The 15,914-nt window shown below is 43.2% G+C and overlaps 1 protein-coding gene across 1 annotated transcript in view; it reads left to right on the forward strand.

Annotated features, from left to right (window-relative positions):
* Positions 1-15,914, forward strand: part of agbl4 (AGBL carboxypeptidase 4) — a gene marked incomplete at its 5' end in the record, with an annotated part of 154,662 nt that overhangs the window by 22,926 nt on the left and 115,822 nt on the right. The gene's annotated exons all lie outside the window — the stretch shown is intronic.

The following is a 15,914-nucleotide window of genomic DNA, read 5'->3' on the forward strand; positions in this document are numbered from 1 at the left end:
CCCCAACCCTGGATGTTATAATACCTTCGCTTCTGCAGTCATGACGGACTGTGGAAACAGCAGTGGCAGTAAAAAGTCACACTAGCCTCACTGTGTGACTGCAGCCTGTGGGGGACACGCCTATACAGCTTCCATTTAGTCTATGCAACGAAATACAGGAGCGCAGGGAGAAGCTGTTTGTGTGTGTGTGTGAGGTGTGAGAGAAAGAGAGAGAGAGAGAGAGAGAGAGGAGGAGCTGGTATCATACACATACGTGTGTGTGTGTGTGTGTGTGTGTGTGTGTGTGTGGTGTGTGTGTGTTGCGGGGGGTTAAATGAAAGTCAGTGCGCACACGTGGGCCATCATAAGCAGACAATGAAAAATGAGGGTGGAGAAGCTGTACAGCTAGTTTCCCTATGGGAGCAGCTACAAGCAGCCGTACCGTTGGTGATAATCGCTTTGTGTGTGTGTATGTGTGTGTGAGAGAGAGAGAGCAAGTGAGTGAGTGAGAGAGAGAAAAAACAGAGGTGTGTGTAGAGCACATGCAAGTGAGTGTGCTTGGTCTGTGTGTGTGTGTGTGTTCAATTCAGTGAGTGAGTGAGAGAACGAAACGAGAGGCGAGTAGAGAAAATGCACCTTTAAAGCTAGTGTATTTGGTGTGTGTGTGTGTGTGTGTGTGTGTTGTGGTGGTGGTTGGGTGGGGGGGGGGGGATATTCACATTAACCCTGTCCATGCCTCAGAGGCACCCATCTGATTAAAGCAGGAATCAATTTCTGGGAAATCTCATCTTCACAGAGTATCGGATCAGCCTCTGCCCTTGTGCTTTTTTTTAATAAGCCAGCACCTCCACTAGGTTCTGTATTGTAATGAGATTCCCTGAACCTTGACCTAATGTTGTGGTTAAACTTCAACTGGTTTTATTTCCTGGCCCAAATAGGCCTCAGAGTAGGAGATCTGTACATATTTCAGAGCAGCATTGTATTGGTAAAGATGGTGTGTGTGTGTGTGTGTACGCGTGAGGAATGCCCTTACAGTTAATAGTGCAACTGATCTATACTCAACCTGTCAGTCATTTAGTGTGTCTGTCTGTATGTTTTCTCTGTTTCTCTCTCTGACACTGACTGTCTGTCTGCCTCTATCTCTGTCTCCATAATTCTGACTGTCTGTCTGTGTTCTGGGCTCCTACTACGTTGATTTCCCTCCACCTCAGTAGAAGCAGCAAAGGAGAAGAGAGGTCAACGGTTGCCCACGATTTTTTGCATTTATGCAGAAGGCGTTGTCTGTATGGGATAAGAATAGCGATTGCGAGTCTACTAGCCTGGCACAGAAAATCTGACATTCACAGATGTCAACATTCACAAATGTCAACATCTTTGAGAAATATCAGCTAGCTAGTCTACTAATAAATAGTGTAACTTTTTTTTTATTTTTTTTTACAATTTTAAGGTAATTTTAGTGGTTCAAACTCATCTATAGCCACCTTGGTTTATCAGTTGACAGCATAATTTGTTGCAGAACATGCCGTTCCCATGTTTTTTTACATTTTGAGCAGCTCCTTGTAATAATACTTACAGCCCTTCCCTCTCCAGACATGTGTGATGAAGTAATGTTTTTATCAATCCTCCAACCTGGCCATACCATAAATAACATGGCTTGATCTTTGATGGAGGATGCAGTACTTGTTGCTACAGTTGTTGTTTTGAGGGATGTTTGCTCTTTTGCCCTGAAAAGGAAATGAAAGGTAGGTGGTCAGCATTTTGAAAAAAAACAAAAAACAATGCTTTATTTTTCTCTGTCTTCCTCTCTTTCTGTTTTACTCCTCTGCTACCACCACTCCTCTCTCTTTTTTATATATACAGGATGATAAATATTTGCTTAAACTTAAATTTAGGGTTTCATGGAGCAAATAGAAAAAAATGGCCTTGACAACAATATTGCCACCCTTCTCTAATACTTAGGTGCGCAGCCTTGGAAATGATAACAGCTTCCAAACGTTTCTTGTAATCACCAACAACTGCACTTTTCTGCTGGCAGTTTCTCCCAATCTTTGAAACCCACTCCAGTTCTTCAGTGCTTAAAGGACTCTTTGACCCACTGCAGATTTCAGGTTTCTCTTTATAATCTGGACTCATCACAGGCCACTGCAGTACAGTCCAATGTTTCCCCTTGAACTATTCCTGGATGCTTTACATTTTGTGTGCTTTGGGTCATTGTCCTGCTGACCCATGGCTTTTGAGACATTTCGTTCCAAAAGGCCTTGGTAATCCTCTGATTTCATGATGCCCTTCATCAGTTGAAGGTGTTCAGTACCCACAGCATTATTGATCCTCCACTATGTTTGAGTGTAGGAAGTTTTTATTTTCTTTAAAAGCTGATCTGCATTGCTAAAGAACTCTAATTTGATTTAATCAATCCACAGAACATTTTCCCAGAGTGATTTAGGTTTGACTACGTGAGAGTGAGGAAAGATCATGTTTCTCTTTGGATCTTTGGATGTCATGTAAGGTGTTTTTCCAATGCCTTGCACCAAGCTTTGAAGACATCTGAGTTCAGTTTTCCTCTCATCACCAATTCCTGGGAGATTCCTAAGAGGACCATGCATGAGCAGAAAACTTGATAATATTGCAAACTGTGGAACCAGGAATGCCACGGTCTCTGAAGATGGCCTTAATTCCTTGTGAGTTTTTTACAGTATATTTGGTGATAATTGTTGGTGATTATAGTTTTTCTGACATCTTCAGTCAGCTCTTTTGTCTTCACAACTGTCACAGCTGGGGGCAGAACGAGCAGAACAGACTGTTTTCTCACTTTTAATTGTCTCATTAGTTAACTTATACCATGTGGGCACCTGCAAACGGTCACAGGTGAGTTGAATTACACTGAAAATGTCAATCTGTTTCCTTGAACCAAATTGATTTTAATTGTTTAATAATAATAATTGTGCTATAGCACTTTTCAAGTGTGAAGCCATGACAGTTTCTTGTTTTGTTTTATTTTTTATACTCATTGTTTGATCATGTGCTGTCGTAAATCAGATGAACGTGTGAAGACTGTGAAGAGTTGATTCACTTTCCAATTTCCATTTCAGAAGATAATGTAAATTATCTACATAAAATGCAAGGGTGCCAATAACTTTGACCAGAACTGTACATTCAGTTCCATATTGTACATAGTTACATACATATGGTTGCATACCCAAAACATATGTAACTATCCACCCTCTTGATGTCTGATGCAGCTCATTCCACTATATAGGCCTCGCTATAATGTTATTATTGCCTCCGGCCGATGCATTACTAGTACATCGCAATCTTATTCCCCAATCCAACAGCAGCGAGGAATAACATATAACCGTCTAGTTGGTCTGTCCTTATCTCATGTCAGTCCAAACAGCACTCTCCTGACAAGTGGTATTTGACTCAGCCAGAAACTGACACACAGAGAGAGAGAGAGGGAGACAGAGAGACAGAGAGGACCAAGGAACAGAGAGAAAAACGAGAGCTGGAGAGAGAAAAACAGGCCATTCCACAGCACCAGGATGCTAAGCGCTGCCAATCTTTTCATCGCACACAGACCTCTTTTTGTCTGATAGAATAATCAGCGTACACTCGACAGGAGAGTGAAAATTGCCATTCACGCACAAAAACAGGGCAAGGATAGTCCATTATCTATGGGGTTTGTTTTGCTCTCTGTGCCATCCATTTGCATATTGTTCCTATGAGAATGTGCTTTTGATGTAGTTAGTAGATTCCGGTCAGTATAATATTATGTGAATGTGTCTTATTAGCACATGGTGTGTGCAGACAGGGAAAAGGTCATAATGTTTCTTTGTTCCCATAGCTCTTTTTCCTCAATTAAGGCTAATCACCAGAGCCCAACATTGATCCAGCCTCTCAGCTTTTCTCATGGCTGGATTCTGATGATCTATGTGTGTGTGTGTGTGTGTGTGTGTGTGCAAGTGCATGAGCGAGAGAGAAAGCAGCGGATGAGACAGAGAGTGAGAGGGTGAATCATGTTCATACATGTGCCAGTGTGTAGGATGTGTGTAAATGTAAATGCCATTCTGTGATCTCCAGCACACTGAATGATTTACCTCTCTGGTGTAATGGAGCAATTTCTCTCTTTTTTTTCTATTCCCCCTCTCTCTTTTTCCCCCTCTTTCAATCTGCAGTAAAAGATTCTCCCGTTTAGCTCTGTGACAAGTCATCTGTCACTCAGAACCGGGAGGGACCAGGCTCATCTGATGGACAGGCCCCTGTGTGTCTGCGTGTGTGTGTGTGTGTGTGTGTGTGTGTGTGTGCGCGCGTGTGCATGCATGTGTGAGTAAGAATGATGAGGCCATTGTCGTTTTTTAATTCACGGCTTGGTAACTCTGCTAATGTAGGCCTAACTGAACCAACGATTTGCCTTGGTGAAGAATGCAAAGTTGCACTTTGTTTGAGACCAAACGCTTTCACAAGCTTGCAGAAAATACTTTCAATGAACAGAATATTTATCTTTTGTCAGACTGTGGACCTCATATTGACAATATCTCACACTAGGCTAGACACCTCACGACAGACTTTTGACAGTATTAATCATCTCCCCAAGAGGAGCTGGACTCTCAGTTTGAGCCTTTTTTCCCTCTCTGTTGTGCATCTTGAGTTGTCGTTGTTTATGTGTGTAGTCATGCCTGGTAATGAATACTATTGAATGAGCTATTTGAGCAGAAATGTTACCGGAGAAGCTGATCTCGGCCTTAGGCAACAAGGCTTTTTTTAATGTTTAACAAGCCTGTTTGACATTGCTTTGCAGGCATTTCAATGTTAGACATTTATTCATTCAAAAATATCTCTTTTGATCTTTTGAACTACTTTGTACCCATACTTTGCTTTATTTAAATGCAAGTAGCCATTTTTACTTAAATGCAAGTAGTGATTCTGTCATGCATCAATCTAACATTTAGTTAAGGTGAAATAGAAATTCAGTACTCAGTCAGTTACCAGTCAGTTACCTGTAGCCCTTTTTTTTTTATTTTTTTGGTTCTACCTTAAAATCCCAGGGCTCGTCAGCAGGCCTATCGGAACTCTCCACTGTTACCATAGCGACAACACTCAAAGCTGAGGCGACGGCATTACAGACAGGCAGGCAGCTCTTTGTCAGAAGTAGCTAGCTAACGTAAACAACACCAACAGTAGCAGTACAAACAAACCTCATCCAAAAACAAAATGTATTGATTTTTGTGTACCACCACCACCTCTGGAAATGAACCGTTACCGTTACCGTAACCGTAATCCAAAAATTATTTGTGTTTATGGAGAGCTGGAAGACCGGTAGGGACTGGCTATGTACAGATAAACTCACAATGTGGTGTTCCACCTGCTTATATAGTAGTAGCATAATGTATGTAATTGTAATATAGCATAATGAATATAATTTTTATATAATGTATATAAGAAAAATAAAAACAACAATATTTCCCTTTATTTTTTTTACACACATTTATCATTACATTTCTTATACTGAGGTAGTAATCAAAAAATCTGAAAAATCTCAAATATACAAAAGAACACAAACATTTTATTTAATGCATGTACATAATTTTATGCATGATCTACCTTGTTAAATATTACACTATCTATACTGGTATGAATTTGTCCATGCTAGCATAAATTCCACTCTACTTGTTCAGTAGGCTAGTGCCACCCCTGGGTGTCATTATTTTATTTTTATTTTTTTTAAATTGTTACTATTTTGTTTTGGAGTGAAACTACAAAATACAAGGACATTTTTTCTGCATGTTTTCTGTCTATATATCTTTGACATTAGGCAGTTGTGTGCTGTGGTGAGGATAATAGGCTCGCTTTTTGAGAGCCGTAAGCCTTTAAGGGCAGTACAGCTTTGGCTGCCGCAGCCACAGGCTGTCCTCTGTAATAGCCTGTAATTCCTTCTGTCCAGCATAATCACCAACACAGCCTGACAGCACGCACACACACAAACATACACACACACACACACACGCACACACACACATACATGCACATGCACACACACACACGGCGAGTGAGTGTGAGACAGAGAGAGAGAGAGAGTGAGAAAGACTGTGATCCAGGGGTCATATTCACACGGAGCAGGTTGCGGTTGCTCTTGCACAGCTGTCTGTGTGTTTGCAAACACGTGTGAATACATACATCGACCTGGGCGTTCACTTGCTCACTTCATGGGAAGATAGATAGAGAGAAGAGAAGAGAAGAGAAGATTTGGGCAAAGATCAGATTAGAGAGCAGCAGTGAGGGTAATATAGGGGTTTTTGTGTGTGTGTGTGTGTGTGTGTGTGTGTGTGAGTGCGTGCGTGCGTGTGCGTGTGTGTGCGTGTGTGTGTAATTGAGCTGTGTCTCTCCCAATGCTCTGAGGTGACATGTGGCCCTGAGACATCACCTCCCCCACCAGCCACACCACACACAATGGCGCCGCCGCTGCTGCCATCAGCCACCAGAAAATACGTCTGTGTGTGTGTGTATGAGGTGTGTGTGTGTGTGTGTGTGTGTGTGTGTGTGTGTGTGTGTTGGGGTGGGGGGGTGGTAGGGGGTACAGGTGCCTGACTCCCCCCCCCCCCCTCCCCCCCACCAGCCCCGTGGCGGCCAGGGAAGTTAATTGGCAGCATCTGGCTGTCTGAGAGCCCGAGTGCCCATCCACCCTTCCCACCGCCTTCCTTCGCCTCCCTCCTCCCCCTCCAGCCCTGCCCTCCTCAGGGTGCCGCTACCCCTGGCACACCCGCACATGGCGACACCAGTCTGGCTGCAAGCTGTGAACTGGGAGTGTGTGTGTGTGTGTGTTCATGTGTGTGTGTGTGTGTGTGTGTGTGTGTGATATACTGGGGAGTACGGAAGAGACAGGGCAGCCAGGCCTCCAGCTGCCAGCCTCGTGCCAAGGGAAATGTGGGCAGACAGGCTGGCAGCTTTGTGCCAAGGCCGGCAGCGCCCTGAGGGAAGACGGAGAGGGAGAGAGGGCCGCAGAACCAGGATGGAAGGAAGAGAAAGAGAAAACAGGAGAGGGACAGATAGAGATTTTGGATGGATAAAATTCAACAGATCTCATGACAGAGACAACATGTTTTTATTTTCTGTGCTCGTCACTCTACAAGCTCATTTCCTGTTGGTGTGACATCACTGTCGGTAAGCACGACATCAGAGTTACCTCATCGCTAGGTCAGCTCACCTGGGATCAAGTGACCCCATACATAAGTTAGGAGCTCTGCATTTGAAATACAATAAGGCCTAAATAGATCCTGATACAATGTTCCAAGGACTAGGTTGCCTAGCAACAAAAATATAGTAGTTGTAGTAGTAGTAGAGTAAGTGGGTTGCATAATGAGTGACTTAGGTTTAGACTTGGATTTGCAACTTCAATATCTATTATCCATTTTCCTACTTGTTGCATTATTCTAGCTGGTTTGATTTCCACAACAGCAACTCATCATCGCGTCAGTGTATTGTTTTATATGAAGTGAGCTCATCTCTATGTGGGGAATTTAATAAAAAGTGATTTCAGAACGTGTCATGTGTGTTGCATTGCCTTCCACTGAGAGAGAGAGAGAGAATGATCTCATCATCGTATATGACCTTATTTCACACACACACACACACACACACACACACACACACACACACACACAGAGGATACAGTGATGCTGATGCTGGATCTCAGATCACCTGTCCCACTCTTGTGTGACTCATTGTGTGAGTCACACGCTGTGTGAGATCAGAGGGTATTCTCTCATCCACTCATATATTTCATATACAGTGATGGCTCTGTTTGCTGACAACAGATCCTGTGTGATTAGCACAGCACAGCGGCACCACCACTAAATTATATAAAATATGCAATAGCAGCTTTTCTGTGGCATGTTTCGCAGATGTGCACCGTGATATTGTAATAGATGGATCACTCTACCAGAAGGCATCGTGACACATTTGAATACATTTTAATGAGATTATCTAGGTGGATGTAAATGCTTGAGGTAAGCTATATTAGAAGAAAAAAGAAAGACAGAAAGAAAGAAGGAAAGAGCGAATCAAACAGAATAGAGTTATAAAGAATGCTCTTGAGGGTAGAGACAGAAAGCAGTAAATAGGGTGTCTGCTAGGTTAATACTATCAGAGGACAGCTAAATTGAATCAGTAGCTGTAGTGTGCGGATCGGGGCCTGGTCATTCCCCCAGCTATAGCATACAACACATTACTGGACTGTCTACTACAAATATGGTTACATGGATATGCCTATGATAGCTAACCTACTGTGCTAAACATATGGACACCATATACTTTAATAGTGGTCTGTGTGTGTGTGTGTGTGTGTGTGTGTGTGTGTGTGTGTGTGCCTGTCTGTGTGTGTCTGGTCTCTTGGCACATTATTGTTATGAGTTAGTCTGGCGCCAGTCTGTCTCTTTGGTCCACTCTACCTTAGAGCACGCACACACACATATACAGATAATGTGATGGGAGTATAATGTTGCACTCTGGGAAATGCTGCATCACATAATTATGGGCACACACACTCTCTTTCTCACACACACACACACACACACACACACACACAAGCCCACTCCCCCTCTCCTCTGTCTCCCACCCGCTTACTCACCACCACTCACCAGGGGTTTAGGGCTGACATCATCATTTTAGTGTGTGCGTGTGTGTGTGTGTGTGTGTGTGTGTGTGTGTGTGTGTAGGTGATTGGTTTGACGCTTGCTTGTGTGTATGTTGTTCTTACCCCCCATTATTCCAGACTAATGTGCACCTGCCCTGTTGCCCCATAGGGGAGCAGTGGCGCCAGGGTGGCGAGGGCACAGTGATCATCTGCTCTCTGCTAATTGCCCTGCTGCCCCACAAGACGCAGGGGAGCTAGCTGCTGCTAGACCCGGCCTAGACAAGCAGAGACCCCACTGACACTCACTGGACCTTTCTTATCGCAATTGAGAATTGAATCGGAAAAGCTTGCAGTTTTTTAGGGTCTTTGAGAAGGGATTTTACTCTTCCAGTCAGGCGTGGTTTGTCATTTTCATGAATTCACTGTATGGTTTCCACAATAAATGAAATCATATATCTTTTGGCCCATTTTATTGTCAATTTATAGATACCATCCAGCCTTTGATTTATAGATAACCGTGTATGTCTATTTTTTTTTGTCACTCTTAACATAACGCTGCATTATTCAGCAAGTGCCTTTTTCCCCCAAGAGACTCAACTCTGTTTCTACAGTGTGTTTACTGAAAAGAAGGGAGTCACATTTCACAGAACAAAGTGTTGTGCACTGTAGTTTCTGAGTTGACTTTCACGATGCATGGCTCTCTGAATTCTCTACTACTTTTACCTCTCTCAACAGGTCACCACTCACTAAAAAGGTGTGGCCCTCTACTGGCCGATCACGGCACTGTCACTCTACTCAGTAGTGTCAGTAGTCATGTTTCCCTTTAGTGAAATGATACACTAGAACCTGAGGACTTCATGTTCAGAGTTGCAGAGTTTATTTATCTGCACATATTAAAAAAAATGATAAAACAGAAAAACAGATTGTGCAGGTGGATTAAAACCCTGTGTTTCTAATAAAAACATCTCTTCTCAAGAAACATACATGCCTAAGAATCAAGATGACAAAGAAAAACCTCAACTGCATTGGAAACTAAATGACAACAAAATTCAAATATCAGGAAAAAAAACTTTTGCATCCACATCACTTCCTTGTGCATTCTTAAGCTTGTTGCACGTCGCCACATATCTCACAGCACATGAGTTAGAGCAGCCTCTGTAAATCCTCCGCCATTTCCATCTCTGCATGCCACCTCAGGGGCGATAAAAGCATTCCATGTGAATATATGAGTGCTGTGCATCTCCTGCATAGCTATCAGATTTAAAGTGGCAAATATTATGGCTTTGAGACAGAGGCGCTGGCCAGTAAACACAGACAGAAACACATTTACATTTCAGGCATTTAGGTGCAACTTACAATGAGTGCAACAGCAAAGTACGAAGTGCATGAGTCAGAGTCACAGAGTTCTGACTATATTCCTGTTACCATAGAATGATCACTTAAGAGAAGAATGGCAGAAAAAGAAAAAAAAGGTTGAGGGCAATAGGTAGAGAGCAGATTAGAGTTAATAGTGGAAGAAGATATGGGAGAGCGTGACATGAGGTACGTAAAGAGATGAATTTCCACACACATTGACTCACACACAGAGATTCACACAGACACACAAACACACACACACACACACAGTCTTACTTTTCACTTTTGGGGTATTTACATAGACTTACATTCATTTCCTGGAGACTTACCCTAACCATAACCATAACCACTACTTGCCTAAACCTAACCTTAACCTAACCCTAACCTTAACCACTGACCCAAAAATCTGCTTTTTACCAATTGGGTCTGGTTTGTGTCCCCCCCCACACACACACACAAACACACACACACACACACACACACATTCCCTTCCTATTAGATGTATTAGCAGAACAAACAGATTGTAATTCTGGGTTATTCCTATAGACTCTATGACTGCATCATTCAGTTGAGACTCCAAGATTTATTGCTGCTTTCAGATTTTTATGGAAATAATTTTAAATGCTAAGTCTGCTGCATAATCTCAACCCAAGTGAAGCAGTATGGATGTGATCTGGTATTGATTGAGTTGGCCTGTTTGGCTAACTCACCTTGTAATTCAGCCAGGTGTAAAAGCTGCCAACCCTGGGATTAGCCAATGTTAGGGACAAACAAATGAGCTAATTCATACTTAATCAAATAGACCTATGTGAATATTAGAGCAAACACTGGAGACTGGAGATGTAGCGCCTTCTTACAATGCTTCTTAGCAGGATGCTGTGTAAAAGGCCATCTGATGGAATTACAGCTCCTGGGTGTTTTGATGCTACCAGCAGGTGAGAAAGTCTTATTCTGTCGTGTTTCAGCCTCATCAGAGGGCTGTTTGTGGCCTGAGAAGGCTGCTAACGGCCTGTTGTCTCCACAGGCGTACGGCTCTCAGCTCTCTCGTTACAGGGAAGACCATAATTCAGAAGTGTTATTGGTTCCTGTAAAACCTTGCTGCAGCTAGCCAGCAGATCCAACCAGTAGCATTAATCCTGGCTATTTCACATCATCAGCCCCAGTCATAATGCGCATCTGCTCTGCTTTATGCCCACACCCACACTACTGCAAAAAGTTACGATTAACCTCTGCAAATGGAAAACTAAAGTGGTCCAACTAATGAATGTTACACTAAGTGTGTTGCCAGCACTGCAGCACTTGAGAGGCCAAATCAGAATCTATGACCAGTTGCAGCTACTGTACGTCTGATGCTCTCTCTTCTCCAGTCTTTTGAATTAGTCTCAATCGAAGCACACAGTCACACTCTAATATACCGTACCATCAAATATATGGCAGGCCCACCAAATGACAAAGCAAGCACAGGTTGCCTAGTAACAGTGTCACAGGAAAGCATCCTTGCATCTTGATTTGCATCCAAAAAAAGATAGATGGATGCATCAAGTAAATATACGCCCGTATGTTTAAACACACACACACGCCACACACACTGTACACACAAAATGCACACATACACATACACTTGACTCTCCTCAGATGATTTGGAGGCTATTTTCTGCTTGACTTAGTATGCAAAACAAGAACGCTGGGCCATGTTTTAACAACAATGAGCCTATCTAACATCTGGCATCATTTTAGAACGCCAAGAAATATTGGCTCTTCAATTATTGGTATGGTATCATAGAGGGAGAAAAAAATATGTCATTCAATGTGAAATGTTTGCCGAACTGAGTAACTATTTGCCTTAAATGAGCTGGTGGGGATCTGTGGAGCTTGACAGCTGTACTGGCATATTGGAAGACATTTAACCTTCCTAACAGTTGACAGGATGAACATTTGACAAGCTCCAAGAGCCAACAGTGAGATAGAGGAAATAAAAGAGAGTGGATGAGTGTGTGTGTGTGTGTGTGTATGTGTGTGTGTACACATGCAGGCCTTGTGTGTTTTGTCCCGTATGTTTTTGCCTTTGTCTGTGAATGTGCACAGAGCAGCAGTGATTGGCGTGTCCTCTACGCTTGATTGATTTGGAAATATAGACAAGATGTCGCCCGTATGAAAGCTACCAATTTATAAGCCTTCATCTCAGGACTTCAGAGAGAAGCCGACGACATCGAAATCAGAGCGGGGGTTTGTAGCTGCCAACGGTTCAGAAGTGGAAAAGCCCAGGCAAGCAAAGTGACACCTCGCTAAAGGCTGCCTGCTAGCTCTGTGGAACCCTCTCCTATTTCACTCTCTCTTTTACTCTGTTTTTTGACTCTGTCTCTCTGCCTCTGTCTCTCTCTCTATGTCAGCATCTCTCTGCCTTTCTCTCCTTTTTCAGTCTGTTTCTCTCTCTGTCTCTTTGTCTCTCTCTCTCTCTGTCTTCATCTCCTTTGCTCTGCTTCTTTCTCTGTAGTCTTTAAGGCTGCGATGAGGCGCTCTGGAAGTTAACTTGTCCCACAGCTCGCTTGTCAGAGGAATGACCTTGATGTAACTCACATAAGGTTTGCAGTGTAGTTTTAGCGCAGAGTGTGAGTCTTTCCGTATTCCTATTTGTGTGTGTTGCTGTGTCGCTGTAATCGCTGAATTGTAAAACCATGTGTGAGTGCGTTATCATCTGGGGGAAGCTTCTCCGTTTTTTTTTTTTCTCGTCCCACGCAGCGATAATTCTGTTGGGGAACGAGGGCACTGTACCACGTCAAGAGACGGGCAGGGGAGAGGCACAGGGAGGCACCATTTAGATAAAACAAATTGCCAACTGCTGAGCAGGAGCAGCCACCGCTCAGATAAAAACCAAAGGGACTGTGTGCATGTGCTGAAAATTGTGTGCATTTGTATATTTGTGTGTGTGTGTGTGTGTGTGTGTGTGTGTGTGTGTGTGTGTGTGTGTGTGTGTGTGTGTGTGTGTGTGTGTGTGTGTGGGGTATCTAAAACAGGTGCAGCCCCCTCCTCAGCCTGCACCCTGGGCCTTCCAGGCAGTCCCTTTCCATATGAAGACACACAGCTATTTTCTCTGCCCTATAACTATAATGCAGTGATGGGACAAGCAGCAGTAATTAAAATCAATAGCCAGGACTCTCCCTCCGTCTCCAGCAAGGTCACACGCTGCCCAGCAGAGAGAAAGAGAGAGAGAGGCAGAGAGAAGTGGGATTGCATGGATGGGTAGAGCCAAACAGGGAAATATGTAAAGAGGTGAGGTGTCATCTTATTTTAATTAACCTGCACCTTGGAGGGCTGGCACCAGAGTAATGCACCAGTCTCTCCTCTGTGTGTGTGGTGTGTGTGTGTCTGTGTGTGTGGTGTGTGTGTGTCTGTGTGTGTGTGTGTGTGTTTTGTCCTTGCTGGTCAGTTTTATTCACAGCGTGCTCTGCTCCAAACCATCTTTTCATCTGACCGTGACCGAGTACATGTCTTCGAAATATATTTAATGTTAGTGTACCAGTGGGAAAAAAAATACAAGTATTTGGCTCTCATTTTTTCCAAGGTTAACCACTTTTTTTTTTCTTCTTTCTCCTTCTTTCTCCCTGTGTCTCAGAGTGTTTGTCCAGCTCTGCAGGCTGGTAGGCAGGGCTGGTTAGCTGGCTCCAGTGGGCAGGCAGAGTGTGGTATAGCTAGCTACCGGCTGCATTAGTATTCTGCTGAGACAGCCACAAACGAACACCTTCTCCTTTCTCCGCCTCCCAGGGAATAATCAGCCCTGCCTTTCTCTCCTTTCTTCCCCTCTCTTTCCTTCCCTCTCAGAGAAAGAAAGAGTAATTTGGCTTTTTGTTTTACTTTGTACCTGCAGGGACTTGTCCAAGTGTTTGAAAATGTGTGCAAGTGTTCACTACACATTTCTATGCAAGTCGGTAGCCTAACCTGATGTATTAGGTGTCTGAGCAAACACATAAAAGTCTCATGTGTCTCCTTCCTGTCCTCCCTTTTCAGCGGGGAGTCAGAGAGGAGTTCAGAGCAAGTGTGTGCTCTATCAGAGTTAGTGCAGTGCAGTCTGTCCTGTTTGTTGATTATCAGGCCCTGTTCCTATCACAGCCCCGATAGCATCTCCATCTGATCTGTTGCCAGAGACGCTAGCTCGCTAGCCAGCCCCGGCATCACACAGCCCTGCACAGCCGCTACACTGCTAGCCGCCATCCCATCCCATCCCATATCTCCGTATCAGGCCCCGATCTGCCATCACTCTGCTCTCTCATCTTCGCCTTATCTCCTTATTCCACCTTCCTCCCAACTCTCACCCCCCCCCCCCAAACCAACCAATCACTCATCTTCCTCCTCATCTTCTTCCTCCTTTTATCCTCCTCTCTCAGAGTTGCTGCCAGAGACAGGCCTCTATGGCAGCAATGTTCTTCCCCATGCTTGGTCTTGCTTCTTCTTCTAAACTTCACGTCAAGGCCGAGTCAGAGAGTGACGGGACAGGACAACAGAGATTTGGAGAAAGACAGGGAGAGAAAATGCAGTCACTTGCTTGTGTTCCACATGCCTCCCCTCTCTCTCTCAATAAGAACCAGTATATAGAACGAAGAAGTGACAGAAAGAGAGGAAGAGGAAGACAGACAGAGACACACTGTGAAATATAAGAAAACATGTTGAGCAAGCAGAGAAGCTCTGTGGACGGCAGCAGTAGTGTCCCATCCCCCATCGATCGTCTGTGAGGTCTGTGGATCAGACAGTTTCACCCAGACCTCGGCACAGCACGCAACATGCAACATGCAACATGCAACACATAAATACACAACATACAACACACAGCATACAACATGCAACACACAATACACAACATACAACACACAGTACACAACATACAACACACAGCATACAACATGCAACACACAATACACAACATACAACACACAGTGCACAACATACAACACACAGCATACAACATGCAACACACAATACACAACATACAACACACAATACACAACATACAACACACAGCATACAACATGCAACACACAATACACAACATACAACACACAATACACAACATACAACACACAATACACAACATACAACACAGTACACAAACACACCTTTTCTGCAGTATTTTGCTATGTATAATTGTCATGTAGTGTACACTATACAGTACATGATCATGCAAGGCCAAACCCAAATAAAGATCACACAGGCTTGGTTCAGTGAAATTCACTGGCATTTTATTGCCAGCAGTCCAACAAAAATATTTTACCTTTTCCACAAAAACGCAAGTTGCAGTATTATGAGAGGTAGAAGTAACAAAAATGAAAGGATAAAAAAAAGTGATGAAAATGCTTGTGAATTGAAAGCAATAGTGAAAAATTGTTAAGTGATTTGATAAATCCAAGGACAATTTGATTCAAATAGAGGTGAACAAAGACATTTTCATCATGTATCACCACTTTCTATCATTCCTCATTTACCAGTTATTAAGTTTGGAAGTAGCAAAAATGAAAAGTGCAGAGGTGATGAAAATGATGAAAATGAACGTGAATTAAACAAGAATGTGATAAATTGTGAGGTGATTTGATAACATGACTGCATGTTACATTACATGACTGGTGATTTCAAATGTTCCTTTCATTCATCACTTGCACTACAAGATTGCCATTATGGTCGTTTACCATTTAACATGAGTAACTTTTGTTACTTCCGCCGGTTTATCAATTAACATAAGTACTTACGTCTGCTCAACAACAGACTTGTTGACTCAGTGGGTGGATTTTGATGCATGTGAATTGAAACTGAAACAAAAATGACATTAAACATTAAACCGGCATACATGACAAAAATGTTGCCCTTGAGGCTGCACATGTTATGGCAACTTTGAGCGGGAGTGATGAATGAAAGGAAAATTTGAGATCGCCAGTAATTTAATCAAATTGTTTTTGAATTTATCAAA

This window comes from Centroberyx affinis, unplaced genomic scaffold (assembly GCF_046629955.1).
Source record: "Centroberyx affinis isolate AG114_WGS23_722 - 3 ecotype Tasmania unplaced genomic scaffold, CSIRO-AGI_Caff_v1 ptg002373l_1, whole genome shotgun sequence".
NCBI lineage: Eukaryota > Metazoa > Chordata > Actinopteri > Beryciformes > Berycidae > Centroberyx > Centroberyx affinis.